The sequence below is a fragment of the Macrosteles quadrilineatus genome, unplaced genomic scaffold (genome assembly GCF_028750875.1).
Source record: "Macrosteles quadrilineatus isolate MER2022 unplaced genomic scaffold, UCM_ALF_1.0 Scaffold_4__1_contigs__length_99947679, whole genome shotgun sequence".
NCBI lineage: Eukaryota > Metazoa > Arthropoda > Insecta > Hemiptera > Cicadellidae > Macrosteles > Macrosteles quadrilineatus.
In genome coordinates, this window is record NW_026542597.1 from 97,105,616 (window position 1) to 97,111,271 (window position 5,656).

Consider the following 5,656-nt stretch of genomic DNA (forward strand, 5'->3'; position numbering starts at 1 on the left):
AGACAGCTGACTGAAATAATGTAATAATAATATTTTGTATGGGTGGACAATTTGTGATTATATAATGGTAGAATTATAATCAATTTCCTACACTACCTTCAAAGGAACCACACCATTCCCCTTTCTCCTGATCAAAATTACACAAGTTAGTTAAACACTAAATAGGTTACCACCAAGGTGTTTCACAAAATATAAATTACTTAGGTTCAGTACAAAAATGTATTGGTATTATTTACATGGATATTTACAACATAAGATCTACAAGTGTCTAGTCCTCGTCAACATCTTCCTGCGTTGTACGAGCTCCTATGTTGACGCTGGTGGCAAGGTCCGTTTGTCCCGTCTTGAGCCGATCTCTGATTAATTCTGCGATGGCCCGCTGAGTTCTCTTCTCTAACCTCTCGAGTTTCTTCGCAACGTCTCGCTTCAAGTCCCAGTCTGGTTTGCGAGGAGGCAAATTTTAAAGGTCCTGAAACATAGCAACACAACAGTGTAAATATAATTAAATATTAAAATAATTTAATAAAGATTGTGTGGTCTGTATCAATACAAAAATATCAGAAACAGCCAAGCTGAAACAGTCAATAGCGTTGACAGTGCTCACAGTTTTTTTACAAACGGCAACAGCATCTCTGGGCAAGAGATGTCCCATTTGCAAAACATGCAGATGCAATGTGTTTCAGTTACACAATCCATAAGCGTGATCGGGTATCTCCATCTCAGGATGCTATGGGGTTGTTGTCAATGAATGTAAATATTTTTGTATATATTTGTTTTATTATTAGACTCAAGTAGTTTAAAATAACAATGACACATTAATCTATGCTTTGCATGATTTGATTAAAGATTAATTTGAATTGATGCTGTGTACAGGGTGCAGACTTGCAGCCTCAGCCACCGGATCTTAGTACAACAAGAGCCTACTTGGTGCGGAAGCTTGTGGCACAAGGGGATGTGACTCAAACGCGAGACCCAGCAAACGCCTTGGCCCACTAAAAGTGCAGCTAAAAGAGGGTGAAAGTTTGAATTTGGCCCCAAAGCTCTACAATGATATTGCCAAACATCTCAAACAGCGGGGAGTCCTAGCTTTCAAAAGATACACGAAAAAATTGTAAAATAATTCTATGTATGGTTCTTATTTTATCATACTCGTTGTATTGATCATAGTTAGGCCTACTGCATAGTGCATATGTTATGTTATTATTATTTGACAAGAGTAAATCTTTCAGCAGTGTTTTTACTGAGAGACTCAGAAATAAAGGAATTTTTAATCATTAACTTTTGACGTTCCTTTTTATTTTTACCTTTGATTGTTTAACAAGGATCTTAAAATATCAAAGGTTGATATTTGGACCATCACAAGTAGGCTACCATGACAAACATTGTTATACAACTATTTCTGCAAGTGAATCTCAACAAAAACAGTTGACATGAGCTGCAACCTAGAAGTCAAGCTTAGGACTACAATGTTGGAGAGCTGGGTTTATTACTTTGGTTTAGAAACAAACTCTTTCAATAGAACCTTTGACTATTAGACATTCCATCCCCATGTTAAAGTTGTCGCAAGTTGTTTAAACAAAATTGTCGTAGTTGATGTGAGCCACCTACAGATAGCACTGATCTAATTTATTGATTTCTTTTGAGTACAAGAACTGTTTTCCAAGTCAGACTGATTTAACGACTTATTGTGAGCTATAGCAACTGGCATGACCCATAAACTGTGTTAGCGACAAAGTTTAACGTACAAAATAGAATTTTAGACACTAGCGCATTCTATGACTGGCTCACACAACAACTATGTTCTTTTTCAATAAATAATTGGCAACAGCTGGTCTATATAGATGGGATGTCTTCTTCAGTATCTTATAGCCAATAATAGAACTCCTTGATTAGAAACAAGTACTTTGGGGTTATTACTCAATTAATTATCAATTAATTGAGAGGGGGACGCCACCTAGGTGCGTATTTTAACCCAAGTATGAGCGAAAGATGAGTGTAGAATGGAGTGAGATGATCTGTGTAGCTTTTTACTGACCAAGATCAGCTGTTTCAGTAGCCAGGAATACTGCACATATACTGATCAATGACCAAGTAGTCTAAGGCATATTTAAAGTACAATCTAATTAATCCAAATAATGTAATACAATTATAATGGGAAAGAATGATTGTATGTGTTAGTCTGTTCCTGTTGTTCCATCACGTGAAAACTACGTGTCCAATAGTACTGAGATAGGGTGCATTCAGCAACCGCGTAGGTAAAAGCTCGGCTCAAAATTGTAACCCACTGACAAATTTTGTGAAGTTCATTTTCTTAAATAAAAAAAATCCTTGCAGGCCCCCAGAGAGGCCCCTGGCAACTGTCGTGTACACCCTTAGGGAAATACGGCTCAGAGCATAATACGCCTAAACAATGTCTCCATTGTCCTCATTATATTTGTTACTAAATATTTGTTGGATACAAATACAAAATTACCCAAAATGTGTTTAATAAATAGAAATATTTTAAACTGCCAATATTTTTTTCTTCTATTTTATTTTATTACATATTTTACCGGGAAATTTACAACTAACCTACACCACAGTAAAGCACCCATTCCTAGCTAAACTCATGCATAAAAATACCCATCCTTCCCGGTGTGCTACTGCACAAAAATTGAATGGAATGTAGGCGATGCCAGACTCACCGGTGAGCGTTTAGCGTGGCAGAAAGGAACTAGTGCAGTCACCGGTGAGTGGCCTGCAGCGAACGTGTTAATCAGCTCGCAATCGTAGCAATAATGAGTACTGACTTAGAAAGAACCTTCATAAACATTACATAACTAAACACTGACCAGTTCTTCAATGACCACTTTGGAGTTCGCTGCCTCTAGTTGGGACTTGACTTCACTGTCTACATCTCCAGGTTTAGCTGCAGGAACAACGTTCTCCTTCAGTGATTCATCCTCAGGAACGTAACTCCGGAATTTGGGCCTGGGGAAACACAGAGAATTAATAATCACTTTACTAAGCTAAGCAGTAATAGGCGTAAACACTTCATCTAGGCCTACTTACTTTAAGCTGAATATGAATGTAGGGTGAGTGTAAAATGCAGTCTATGTTACTGACTAAGATCAGTCGTTTCTTTAGACAAGATGTTTAAAGACCCAATGAACCAGGAAGGACCAGTTTCAAACCATCAAAGCTTCTGACATCTTTCCGGATCAAACAGACGACCCTCTTTTTTGGGAGTGTTACACGTTGTCCTATGATACAAGTCAATTTCACAACGTACAAAATATAATTTTTGACAACGTCCAGTATAAACTATTTGACTGGTTGCACAGTGTCCAAATCTCATCATGTCCAAATGTACAGTTACTGCAAGAAACATAGTCTTTCTACAAGCTTTGGACGTCATGGAATTGGTCGTCATGTTCTTAAAAATTAGCAGTAGCACCACGTACAAAGCCGCTGCTAGTTGCATGACGTCTAATAGCTCAACCCTGTCGCTCGACATTCAGAGCTCCTGCATACGGAAGTAAATTAGGTCAAGTTTGGTTAGTTTATGTCAGGGTCGGTTAGGCTAGGTTAGTATACACTATAGTCGGTAAAACAGTTTGCAGTGTGCAGGCTCTTTGTACGTCACGGGACAGCGCTGAGATATTGGACATCGTACATCTGGCAGTGGCTTTGTACGAGGATGCAAAAAATACTTTTTAAAGAGTGGAATGTGCCCTGTTTCACGACAACCAATTTAATGACGTCCAGGACTTGAAGAAAGACTATGTTTATTGCAGTTACTGTACCTTTTGAACATGAGGAGATTTGGACGTCGTGCAAGAGTCAAATTATTTTACAGTAGAACCTTTTTAATCCGAACTCTCGTAATCCGAACGTCCACTAATCCAAACGCCTCATTGCTGTACTCTATACACAGAACAGTAGATCTTCATTGGATATTGTATTTATTGGTATATGCACCGTAATAGTTTCTATTGTAATGTACAGTACTGTTTATTCCCTATGTTTACTACTGTATTAAATAACTAGCTGTGTGCCCGTTCTACGCACGGGCATTTTATCGTGGTCAGTTGAAACCTTCTTACATTAAGAACAGCAGTTGGTTTGTACATTTTCAGATATGCTGGCAAACTATTATATATAAACCTTCGAAAATACAGTAGCTGACAGTTTCAAGCCAAAACAAATGCTTCACAATTAAATGTCACCGGATCTTGTTGGTCCATAAGTTAAATCCAATGATTAAACTAAACAATGCTTTATAGATCTATGAGACATAGCCCTAAGGTAGGCCTATAATAAAAAGTTACTTTCCACAATGGTTAAAAGTATTTAAATTACTACCTCAACCTCCCTAGGAGATTTTTTCAGTTTCCCTAGAAGGATGTTATGTGAAACAACATCAAACGCCTTACTCAGATCACATAACCTCAGCATGACTGAGTCATGGCACTCGAAGGCATCTGAGATGAGGTCAGTCAGATTCATTAGGGCTGTAGTAGTTGAGCGCCCGCTTCGAAAGCCGTGCTGGGCATCCGAAAGCAAGTTGTTACCTTCAAAATATTTAATCAGCTGCCTCTTCATCACAGTCTCAAGTAGCCTACCTTAGAGAACACCGGTAAGATAGATATGGGGCGGTAGTTAAACGGATCTGAGGGATCTCCCTTTTTAAAGATTGGGATGGTCCAAGATTACTAGAAAAATACCGGTATGGATCATAAACATAAACAAATGACGTTTTTGGCCCGAAATAAACATTATTTGACATTGCTTAAATGGAACTGCCAAAACATATGTTCAATGCTATTAGTATAGGATTCGGACCAACAACGTCACTTTGTTTATGTTTATGATCCATACCGGTATTTTTCTAGTAATCGTGGGATGGTCCTAGCTACTTTAAGGACGTCAGGAAAGGACCCTTTTAATAAGCACAAGTTAATTAGCTTAGTTAGCAGTGCACATATCAGATGTGTGACTCTTGCGTCACAGCGGCGACGCATCAGACGGTAAAGATCAGCTGATCACTGGAAAACTGGGGAGGGGGTAGGAAGCGCAGAGACAGAGTGGCAGTCTCCTGGAGTTTGAGTGTGTAGGCAACCTGGTCAATGCCGGACATGGTCTACGAACGATAAGTTATCTTAGGTATAGTTAATTAAATAAATATGTTCTAAATTTTTCAGGAAGGGGGGAATCAAGGGGTTTAGGGAACTAGTAACTATTTTAGCTTAATATGTAAATTAAACTTTTGAGCACACTCGTACCCTTAAAGTACGAGTGGAAGTTTTACTTGTTTTTTTGGTTATTATATTTAACTAGCTGTTTGCCCGTTCTACGTACGGGAATCTTGTAGTAAGTTGAAACCGACAGGAGTTCACATCAACTTTGAGCTATTCTAATGGTAATATACAATGTTTAGAATAATCAGTATGAGTATGATTGCGGCAGTCCAGTAAATTACGAAGTTATATGGCAAAATGTATATGGTTGATAGGAACTCGCATCAGGAAAGTGCACAATCTTTTTCCTAAGCCCATCACATCAACTTTGAGGTATTCTAATGCTAATATACAATGTGTAGAATACTCAGTATAAATATGATTGAGGCAGTCCAGTGAATTACGAAGTTATATGGCAAAATGTATATGGTTGATAG

General features: G+C 38.2%; 1 pseudogene; it reads right to left on the reverse strand.

Annotated features, from left to right (window-relative positions):
- Positions 1-212: 212 nt before the first annotated feature.
- LOC128993180 (coiled-coil domain-containing protein 12-like) lies at positions 213-4,488 on the reverse strand (annotated as a pseudogene).
- Positions 4,489-5,656: the final 1,168 nt, after the last annotated feature.